Here is a 12,630-nt window from a genome sequence, read left to right as displayed (position 1 = left end):
TGGCAATAGCAAATAGGACTATTAGAGGCTATTAGGACAAAAGTAGTTTGAGAAAGGACTACACTGAATAAGCCTACTTTGGCTCTTTCCTATATGTGGCAGTGAAGCAACAGCATCTTTGGATTTCACAGAGAACAAATGATTTGGCATCATGAAATAAACAGTGGACTTATATTTCAGATGGACATATTTACTTGCGTTACTTCAAACATGTGACCAATAGTTTAAGAGTTATATCCTTTTCATTTTTGAGGGGAGTATTACAATATATACTCTTGAAGTGGTTGAGACATTAGATTAAAAAGTGACTGAATTTATTTAGTGCACTTAGCAAAGTACTTGACAACAACAAAAAAAATCATCCCCAAATCAAGTTCCTTCTTCTTTGGAGTGAAAATTGTTTTCCCCTTGTCTCATTACACAGGCACTCTGAAGTGCCAAAAGTAATTGTGTGCTAAAAGATAGCTACAAATTACAGTACTGGTATTAATCACCTTTAATCTAGGTCAGCCTTTTCTGTGCTATGAAGGTAAGTCAAATAATGCTACTACACTGTGAGGATAGTATTAGGAAAAGAAAGATAATAATAAGAATCCAAAGGAAAAGCAATTAGAGAAAATAATTTTAGTTAGGATTAAATAGAAGGAGAATCAATTTATTGAACAGGCCTATTACAGTTGGTTCTCTGGGGTTCACCAATGGTTCTCTGTGGTTCACCAAGTCCATACTTAATGGTGCTGAGCTAGATGTGTGAGTAATGCAGTACAACTGATGGTTTTGCACAAGCTAGAACAGGCTAAACAATTTGTGTCACATTCCTACTCTGGGAACCAAAATTTTAGAGCCATAATTTTATAGATTATCAGAAAAAGTAAACCTGTTTGAGAGAAAATTATATGTAGATTTTTCCTTCATATTTAGGTAAGAAGCTAATTTTTTTCTTTTAGGAGAAATAACACTATTTATAATTCCTTAGGATAAAGTTTAGTGTTTCTTTTGTAGGGAATCGTCAAAGATAAGTAGGTATGATGGACTTGAAATTAGAAAAGTTGAGTTGGACTCTTCTATCTCTTACAATTTATGCAAAGGAAGAAAATAACTAAGTATGTTTTATCCTTAAAAAGGTAGCACTGTAGTAGCACTGTCATCTTGTTGTTCATCGATTTGTTTGAGCAGGCACCAGTAACATCTCCATTGTGAGTCTTGTTGTTACTGGTTTTGGCATATCAAATACGCCATGGGAAGCTTCCCAGGCTCTGCCGTGTGGACAGGATATTCTTGGTAGCTTGCCAGGCTCTCTGAGAGAGATGGAGAAATCCAACCCGGGTTGGCCATGTGCAAGGCAAATGCCCTACCCGCTGTGCTATTGTTCCAGTTGTGTAGTGTTGGAAAATTAATTGCTAAATCTTTCTTTTATAAAATATTGAAAAGAAACACTTTTTTCCCATCAGCTCATTATTAAACAATTCAAACTTCTTTTTGTTGAGATAGTGCACAAAAATAGATTTATAATCTGTGTTAACTCTGGCAATCAAAAAAGGTTAAAATTAGGGAACTCCCTGCTTTTCAGCCTTTAAATAATCATAATTTTTTTTTTACTTTTGGCTTGGGGGCCACTCTCAGGGCTTACTCCTGGATCTTCACTCAAGGATCACTCCTAATGTGCTCAGGGAACCATATGAGATGCTAGGGGATTGAACACCGGTCAGTTATGTGCAAGGCAAACTCCTGACCTGCTGTACTGACCACTGCTCTGGCCCCAGTGGCCTTTTAAAAGAGAATATTTTTAAGGAAAAAAATCAATTATTTAGGTTTTGTTTTGATTGAGCTAAAATTTCAGAGGGGATATAAAATTATTCTGAGCAAAACTGAATATATTTATGCATAAATACGATTAAATAAAAATATTTGAAGCTTGAAATAAGTAACATTGAATTGTATTATATTTATATTTAATGTAAATATTTTCTTTCTTTTGAAATAATAATTTTGTTTAATTAAAGCACATTTATGATAGCACAAAATATTTTATGAGTAAGAACGTATCATGCTCATAGTTACAAGTTTGGACTCAGGTCAAAAGAGTCTGACAACATATTTAATAAATACATTTTAAAAAATATTTTGTTGTTAAAGTTATTCACCCATTACCCAGTAAAGACTATTATTATAATTCTTAGTGAGAAAAATTTGAAACTTTAAAAGTGCTTGTAATTCATGTCATGTATTTCTTAGTCCGAGGCAGTCTTTCCCAAGTTACTAACACTAATCAATGCTGCAATACTTCCTAAGTAATTTTGCCAAAGGAATAGAAATCTAAACTGAAATGTAATCATCTTAATTGTTAAATCATCTTTAGAGTCAATTATTTATACATTTGTTAAAAGACTTTAATTTTCCTCTAAATAAGACTCATAGATACCCAAGTGTTTTCTTTGGCAGTTTTGGACTGAAAAAATTCTCCTCCCTATAAATGGGAAGCGGAGAGACCATGGTCCAGTGGAATCTTTTTAAAGGAAGAGTTTGCATTTTGCATTCTTTCCTTGGACTTAGTATTTGTGTGAATCTCCAGCAGGTTAATTTAGATAGCAAAGTAAGTCTTCTCATAAAGAAATAAAGATATTTTTTAATTCTTTTTGGTTTAATGTCTCATGTTAACAAAATTATATTATTACCTTAAAATGTATAATTTACCTTCTCCAGTAGAATGCAAAAATGATAATTTTTAATCAGCATCATTTTTTAAACAATTCATTGTTATTGTTTGTGAGAGTAAAATCAAATGTTCCAGAAGTCGGATTTGGATTTTTATTAGTATCACTAATAAAAGAGTTTCTTGCCCGCACACCTGGCTGTCTTCCCCGGGGCCACTCAGAGGGGATGGGCTCCAGCTTCCCTCCCCACCCCGAGCAGAGCTCCTGGCGGCCGAGGACCACCGAACCTAGCTACAGCCATGCTGGAGGCTCCTCTCTACATGTTCGAACAGGCCTCATGCATGAAGGTACTGGCAGAGGAACCCAGGTGTGTGTAATCCCATCACAACATCCAGAGAGACACTTAAAAGCAAGCTCTCAGAAGCACGCAGCCGCTTTATGGTTGCACGATATCTTGTAGCCTACTTCTCCCTCTGGGAGAAACTGACAAGCTTCTGAGAGTTTCCTGCCCACATGGGATAGCCTTGCAAGCTTCCCATGGTGTATTCGTATGCAAAATCCAGTAACAAGCTGGATCTCATTCCCCTGATCCTGAAGAGCCCCTAGTGCAACATTGTTAGGAGGGCTGAGTTGAGATAGACTTCTAAGATCTCAGGGAAAGGACAAAATGAGATGTTACTGAGCCTGCCCGAGAAATCGTGATTAATGGGATTTCGTGATTCGTGATTTTTTGATTAGTATCACTAGCACTGGTAATATCCAAAATAAAAAATAAAAAGTTTTTTTTTGGGGGGGCACATCCCACAAGGTTCAAGGTTCTAGATCTACACTCCTGGTGGTGCTCAGGGAACTATATGGAATATCATAAAGAGAACCCAGGCCAGCTGTGTGCAAGGTAAGAACCATACACACACTGTACTATTGCTCTGGTCTTAAAATAATTGCTTCTCAAACAAGTATCTGTCACTGTCACTGTCATCCCATTGCTCATTGATTTGCTCAAGTGGGGACCAGTGACTTCTCCATTGTGAGACTTGTTGTTATTGTTTTTGGCATATTGAATACGCCACGGGTATCTTGCCAGGTTCTGCCATGTGGGCAAAATTCTCTCAGTAGCTTGCTGGGCTCTCCGAGAGGGACAGAGGAATTGAACCCGGGTCAGTCAAGCAAGTACATTTGCACACATTTAACACTAACTGCACTATAATTTATATATATATATATATATATATATATATACATATATTGCTGGAAGATAGTACACAGGTTAAGGCACTTGTCTAACATGTATGTTTGACCTAAGAATTACAAAACTTGGAGTTAAGATCTCTACCTGAGTCGTCTCTTAGTTCTGAGATATTTCAGAACATACCATGATATATTAGAAACAGACTTTACCTTGTACTTAAAGTAAACTTGATTAAGTCCTCATACTTCAAAATAAATATTATTTAAGTTTACTAAATTCTATAATTTTCATATTTGATGGTATTTTTGGAGTTAATTTTGAGTAAATATTGAATGACTTTCTGTCCAATGATAATATTATGGAAGTTCTGTCTTAGATCATAAAATTCCGAAAAGGTAATTAAAATCCTGTTCATAAGAAAGCATTTATTATTTTCTTCCCATTTTTCACACAAAGAACAAAAAATTACAGTTCTATGAAAAGCAAAACATGTTCTGTGTTTGAGAGGTAAGTTTGGACCATCCAAGGAAGAAATAAGTCCAATTCTATGTATTGGTATCATTTTTTAAGAAGACCATTGTCTGGTTCTCATGTCAAAAACCACCTTGTTTATCATCAATATCTTGTATGTTCGTCATTTAAATAGGTAAATAGAGGTATCTTATTATGGTTTTAGTTGCCATTCGTATAATAGCTGACAAAATTGAGCACATCCCATATACTTGTCATCCATAATTTCTGTTGTGAAATATCTCATGTTTTTGCTTATATTTTTGCTATTATATTTTGAGTTCTTATATAGTCTTAATACCATTCCTTTATTGAATGTCATTTAAAATTATTTTTAGTCTGTGAATTGGGTTTTAATTTCTTAACAGCATCTTAAAAAAGTGTTTTGATTTATTATTATTATGTCTTTAAGTTTTAGGCAAACCACAGCCCTTCTCAGAGATTGCTCCTGGCAGGGTTCTGGGGACCATGTAGTGCTTGGTATTGAACATCTGTGGATTCCATAAAAGGCAAGCACCTTAGCCACTGTACTATATTTACAGTTTCTAAAACATTTTTAATTGATAAATTTCAATTGGTCAGTCTTTTAATATTTTATTATTCTTTAAAAGTTTTCTTAAAGTAAGGTATCAAAATTTTGCCATGATATTGACGTTTCTGTGCTGTTCCTATATTTTTCCCTAAGAATTTTGTTTTCATCTTATATTTTCATTTAATATGTGATTGAACTTTGTTCATTGCAAGTGGGTAAAGCTGACCTTTTTATTTTCCTAATCTTAGCGGAAAAACATTTAATCAGCCAGTTATAGGGTTTTGTAGAGACCTTTCTTTATCAGGTTGAGATAATTCTCTTCTAATCTTGATTTGTTGACTTTCTTTTTGGGGGGCTTTCTAAGTGGTACACAGGGATCCTGGTGGATTGTCTTCAGGCTTGTCCTCCAACAGGGCTGGCAGTTCAATGCTAGATCCCAGAAGCTGCATTCCGCCCTCCTCTCTGAATGCTGACCCCTTCCTACCCACCCCCACTTTCAGTGGTGCTCGGGAAGCTTCAGTGCCACACTTGGAGATGCTCAGGGCACCATTTGGTACCAGGAAATACCCAGGTCAGCCACATGTTAGGCATAGCTATGTGATAACTCTTGTGTTATATGTCTCTATCTCCAGAGTCCATTTGCTCATTTTTTTTTTAATCCAAAAAGAACATGAATTTTGTTTAGATACGTTTTCAGAGTTCCCTGACAGGTTCAAAACCTATTTCATTTGCTCTTTAGTTTGAAAATCAGCATTTTAGACAAAAAACAGTAAATTGAATAGATTTGTTGTTAAACTAGTTTTATAATCCTAGAATTAACACAATTAATAGATCATGTATTATCCTTTGTAACATAAAGCATATTTCTATTTGTCTTGCATTCAGCAGGTTATTTTCAACTGTTTTTCAGGGATTTTGATTTAAACCTATTTTTGCAATTCATTTTCAGGTTTTACCTTAAGTTGATGCTAATCTCAGTAAAATAATGAAATATTTTTCCCTTTCCAATTTTCTGCAAGAAAGATATTAACTTGGGGGTATGATGCCTCCAACAGGTCAACCTGTACATGTAGGGCGAGTGCATCAGCAACCTGGTGGTGCCTTTAGGATGGTGCCCCAAATTGCCTCTGTGCCTCTGGCCAGACCCCAACAACCTGGGACCAAGTTTACCAAGAAATTAAACAGCCAAAAGTTAGGTATGTGGGAGCCATGCCCACAAACCACCTCTGGCTCAGCTATACAACCTCATTTATTGGCCTTATTTCAGAGATCCATAGATAAAACTTGAAACATACCAAAAGCCACAGTTAGTCTCAGATCCGAGCATGGCTGAACAGGCTGGGGTAAATTGGGACCGGGGCAGTTTGGCCTGTGACTGCCCAAGCAGAGCCTCCAGCAGCCACTTGCTTCCACAATCCAAAATCGCTGCAATATCCCTGGCCTGACTCCACCATCTCAAGATGGATCTCACCAAAATATAATACGCTGAAAATTCAGGTATGCGGATTTTGTGACTGAAATCTCCAGGCTTTCACATAGTTGGGGTGGGCTACCTCCCCCCACTTCCCAATACACATGGAAGCCCTGGCAGTCACCCCCAATAGCCAACTCCAGAGCCACCCTGTAAACTCTATTACTAGCTTTGCTTCAGAGACCCATAAATAAATCTTGAAAGAGGTCAAAACCCAGAGACACAGCAGCAAGTCCCGGAAGACACCACAGAACCGTAGACCTTTCTGGAACCAATACTGACCCAACTTCACTGGGGCACCTCAGATGGAGGAGGTGCAGTCTCCCCACCTACTACAGATAGAATCCCAGTGACCAAAAGCTTTCAGAAGCAAGGCCCAGGTATGTGGGTTCCAGAATTAAATGTCCATGCTGCATGGTGGCAGAGGCGCCAGGCTGTCCCTCCCTAGCTCCCCGCCCACTCATCAGCCTGGCTGTCAGCCCACAATGTGCCTCCAGGCACCATCTTAGTGCACCAACAGCCTTGGTCCAGAGACACAGCAATGAGTCCCGGAAGACACCAGAGAGCTGGAAATCTCTCCGGGCCCCAGACTGAGCCAATTTCACCAGGGCACCCTAGTTGGAGCAGATAGAGTCTCCCCACCTACTCCAGATGGAATCCCAGTGAACAAGAGCTTCCAGAAGCAAGGCCCAGGAATCCAGGTTCCAGGATTAAATCTCCATGCCCTGTGGCAGCAGAAGTGCTAGGCTGTCCCTCCCTGGCTCCACGCCTGCTCATCGGCCTGGCTGTCATGCCCACAATGTGCCTCCAGGAGCCATCTTAGTGTATCAGTAGCCCTGGTCCAGAGATGCCCAATTGAATCCCAAAATGGATTAGTGCCCTACAGAAATGTCTCTAGAACCCAATCATTTACAATCTAGGATTTCAGAAGCACTCGGCTATGGCAACCAAGATATTACAAATGAGCAATGGACTATAAATGATCTAGCATCTGCCCTTGGCAGGCCCGCTTGAACGTTGGTGGGAAAATTCGAGGAAAACATAATGCTTAAACATAGAGAGAGTATTGGTGAAATTGCCTGCCATGAGGCAGGGTGAGGACTGGGATGGGGGGAATATAATGGGGACACTGGTGATGTAAAGTGTGCACTGGTGAAGGGATAGGTGTTTGATCATTGTACGGCTGAATCTCAAACATGAAAGCTTTGTGACTATTTCATGGTGATTCAATATATTAAAAAAAAAGTAATGTTGAGTTCATGCCCAATTCAATTACCTTAATTAAGGGCTGAATTAAAAGCAGAACTCCTACATTTAAAAAAATAAAGAAAGTTATTAACTTTCTTTATTAGATGGTATTAGGCAATCTATTTTGCAGTGAATTTTGATGGTTCTATCTTTCATAAATTTGTTGATCTTATTTATATAGTGGTAGATCCTTTGGGCAAAGATATTACCATTTAAAAATATAAAACCTGTAGTGTTATTACTTCTTGAGTTTTATTTTAACCTAATTTTACTGTCAACTGTGTAGATTTCATATTTCAAAAAATTATATTTTTTCTTCTTTTATTTCCAACTCTGATACTTGCTATTCATTGTTTTTATTTATAACTAGCAGTATGTGGACCATATATATCATTATATCTTCAGTTTAAAGTTGTTCTTACATAGGGTTTTCCTTGCGTTTAAAGATGGACATGTGATGCCATAGTTTGCTTCCTTATGTTTTCTTTATTTTTTAAAAAAAAATATTTGCTATCCGTTCTTTTATTACAATTGAATTTAAAATTATTTTAAATTTCCCTTTTAATTATCAGCGTTATGTTAGTGTTTATAAATATTTATGTTTTTTATGTATCTTATATTTTGAAGTTTATTTCTGGTTGGTCATAGAACACATTTCTATGAGTTGAGACCTTTTGAATGCATTGATATTTGTAATGATGTACAATAGTGTTCAACTTGCAATTTATTTATGTATTGTTTTTTGGCCTCACCAAGTAGTCCTCAGGGCTTATTCCTGTATCTGTACTCAGGAATCACTCTTGGCAGGCTTGGAGGACCGTATGGGATGCCAGGGATAGAACCTGAGTCAACCTCATGCAATGCAGGTGCCTTATATACTATACTATCTGAAACCTAGTTTAGGTACTGGAAATGATTTAAAAATTTTTGGCATTGTTTTTTAAGACTTAGTATCCATGACCAGAAATCTGGCCTACTTTTCTTACACTGTTAAAGTAGGAGTCTTCTATGGACGGCACACAAGGACTGTGAAAGGGGTATTTTTCTAGTATGACCAGAGAGAACAAGTACTCTTCGTGAGGAAGGGGGAATGTCAGGCATTATTACCTCCAACTTTTTGTGTGAACTTTTTGTTATAATTGAGTAAGTTTTTCACGAGTCTGAAACTAGTTGGTGTTATTTTAAAGATTAAGAGACTGTGGCAGAAAAGATTGACCTTAATTTCTTGCCCATAACACTTTTATAAAAATAAGATTAGAGAATTTAAGGAAAAAGTTTAATACATAGCTACTAAAAATCAAAAGCCAAGTGAAGTCAAACTAATTTGAGATTGTGTTACAAAGTAAGTTCTGATACAATTTAACATCTATACTATATTAATCCTCCCATGAGATGGAATTAAGAAATTCCACTTCCTCTACCGACCAATGAAGATAATGCTTGTGAATGTCGAGACAAAAATAATCTTAGTGAAATCTTGTAAATGTATTTTTCAATTATTTTCACCTCAAGGTTTCAGTTTGATTGAAAAAGAACAAAATTGATCGTTTTATCAGGAAGAACAATATTTCTGCAAGTATATTACTTAGTTTATGTGCTTAAACAATGTAGTTCTTTTTGGGAAAACTAAGGACAGGATGTTGTCTAATTTTCAGTTTTGTTTTGAGCAGTTAGAGGACACCTGGTCAGCACAAAAACACTGAAACACACCCAGCGCTATAGTTGAAAAATAAATGGAAATAGAGGGGCAAAGGTGTTAGAGTTTCCAAGAACTCATAGAGTGACAGCAAATAAGATAACCGTAGGAAAGGATTAACTGAAATAAGCCACTATGGAGCCATGGACTTATCTGTGGTCAGACATGAGGCTAAGCATCTGAAGTCTTTGGAGATATAGCAGTGATATCAAGGAAACAATAGTGAGTGCTAACAGATATTAGGACTAAACTTCTTTCAACTAAATACTTAAATTTCATTCTTGAGTAAAAAGTAAATGAGGAGATCTTTCTTAACCTTATGTAAAAATTCCTCCTAGCATAATATATGATATCAGTACTCTCAATATTATTGCATACACATTTAATTAGTTGGTAATCTTTGGAGTTTGTACAAAAAAGAAAAAAAGAGAGCTAAATATTCCAAACCCTAAGAATTAATTCTAATCTCAAAAATGGGTCTAGAGCTTCTAAATAATTTTGGCCTAATATGGGCTTTCGCTTTTCACGCAGCCAACCCGTGTTCTATTCCTTGGCCCCTCTCGGAGAGCCCGGCAAGATACCGAGAGTATGGAGCCCACTCAGCAGAGGCTGGCAAGCTACCCGGGCGTATTGGATATGCCAAAAACAGTAACAATAAGTCTCTCAATGAGAGACGTTACTGGTGCCCGCTCGAACAAATTAATGAGCAATGGGATGACAGTGATATAGTGATACTTTAACTTTTATTTCTTTTGGTTTAGGACTATACCTGGTGGTGCCAAGTCTGCACTCAGTGATCACTCCTGGAGGTGCTCTGGGAACTCTATGGGGTATCTGAGATTGAACCAGGGTCACCTGCAAGCAAGGCAAGCACCTTAACCACTGTACTGTCTCTACAGTCTGTACTCAATACTTTTTATTTTACATATATTCAAACAATATTACAATAATTTATATTCTAATTGTCATATTTACCTATGTCTTTAAATTATATTAGAATACTCTTCGGTATTGTTAATTCTATTGCCATTAATTCCTTGTAAAAAAGTGATTTCACTAATACTTCAGATTCTAAAACAATTTTATTTAATAACACTTAAGTTTGTATAATCATAATAACTAGTGTGATTATCCTTAGTATAACTCGAATCATAAAATTTACTCTTTACAATCCAGTATAAAATAAAATACCACTGAAAAGATTATGACTACTTAAAATCTTTAACTAGAAATGGCAACTTGAATCTAATTATTAACTTCTGTGTAAAATTAATGGGGTGCAGGGATTTTTTTTAGCATGTCAGTAATTTCTTTCCATAAACTGAAAAAATATATGTCTTTGTCTAAAGCAGGAGTGAGTTTAACAATCACTCACATCCCTCGGACCAACTTAGGGGTGTGGGGGTGCGGGGTGGAGCTATACTGGGATTCTTGGTGGTGGAATATGTGCACTGGTGAAGGTATGGGTATTCGAGCATTGTATAACTGAGATATAAACCTGAAAACTTTGTAACTTTCCACATGGTGACTCAATAAAAAATTTAAAAATAAATAAATAAAGCAAATGGAAAAAAAAATAAAGCAGGAGTGAAAAGTATTTTCTTCCACTGTATAAGTATTTTACATATAGTTTATCACATAGAGCCGTTTTAATGTATTTTTCTAAATAAAGAATTTTTGTGACTATTTTATTAAATATTTAAAAAATGCATTAATCCAGTTTTATTTACTTATTGCCTGTGCCTGCTTCTCGGCGGACACTACAGCTGCAGAACTCAGTAGTTGTAACGGATCATGAGAAGCAAAAGTGAAACAGATTTACGATTTAGCACTACAAAAAAATGTTTGCTAATCCTCACTAAATACCATAGAGAGATAAGGAAAATATGACTTCTTGAAAAGCTTGTCTTGATAAAGTAAGGATAATAAAATAATGCTTTTTATATCGAGATTTTAGAGATTAAACATTTTGGACATGACTTTCCTGGAGAGTCAATATATCTTTGTATCATGGTAGAGATGAGTTTCTGGCAGTTTAATATTAACCAGAAGACTGACCTGTTATATCTAATTAAAAGACAAGAAAATCCCTAACATCCTTTCTTTTGAGGGCAAAATTTCTCCTTTTTGATCTGGGAAAACACTATGATAGATCTTGTTACAGCAGGCTGGGACAAATGATGCACTTTTGAGGGCAGTGAGTGGAAATGGTCATGCTATTTCTATGTTTCAGCTTGAAAAAAAAATAACAGCTAAATTTGCTTGGAACCACAGAAACATGAACTTCTGTGCTCTAGATAAGTTACAAGCACAAATCTTGTTATCAACCCCTGACTTTATTCTAGAGCCACTGGTTTATATATATCCTGTCACCCTCACCTTTCTTTGTTTCTGCTGTTTGTTTGGCTGGTCACTCACTAGACAATAAATGCCCACTGGATCACATATGGCCTCGATAAAATTCTCAAGTGTCACAACTGTCACTTCTTCCTTACAGTGGCCTGAGATCTCCATTTATTAGTTATTTCTTCTATTGGTTTGTGAATCCAATGAAGTTTTGGATTATTGAGCTCCTCTCTCCTCTTTTCCGCCCTTATTTGGTCCCTCTCTCTCTTTACTTCCTCTTGATCTGGCCTCTCCCTCCTTGGATGCACACTAACAGTTACACAGATTATGGAAGAAGTAACAGACATGGCGATTTCTGGACTCTAATTTTTAAAGAGAGAGCAGCTTCTATTTTTAGTCTTGAAATATTTACCTTGATGCCTTCATCTGTGATGAAAAAGTGGTTTTTCTGAAGATTCATTATGCATAAAATGTGTTTCATGTGCAAAGACCCTGAATAAAAAGGTAAGGTGTGGATGAAGTGAGAGATGACAAGAAGCCAGATATATAAGTGGGAGAAGTGAATTCCCCACTCCATCTACTTACCTACTATGGCAGGATCACAGAACAGCCAAAGAAAATTTTAATTTCCTGACTCGATACATTTTGAATAAAATACAATGATGTTTTTGAAACCTGAAATACCGAGCTTATTTTGTAGCAATGCAATTTTTTTACTTATACTCTTTAATCATTATTGATATATTTAATAACATTTGGAAACACAGAATTCCTGTTGGGAGAGAAGTATGCCACAAACTCTCATTTTTACAGCTCCTTCATAGTTCTTCGTAGAAAATAACTTATTTAGATATTTGCATTGGCATACTGCTAACAACTATTTGATGGTTAAACTGATGAACCCTTAGCCATTATCTTTCCAAAACAACTAAATTTTTAATCCTGCTATGTCTACTTCCTTGAAACATATATTTTTCAGTAAAA

This window comes from Sorex araneus, chromosome 11 (genome assembly GCF_027595985.1).
Source record: "Sorex araneus isolate mSorAra2 chromosome 11, mSorAra2.pri, whole genome shotgun sequence".
Lineage (NCBI taxonomy): Eukaryota > Metazoa > Chordata > Mammalia > Eulipotyphla > Soricidae > Sorex > Sorex araneus.
The sequence above is the reverse complement of the archived record's forward strand: the minus strand, read 5'-3'. Positions refer to the sequence as shown.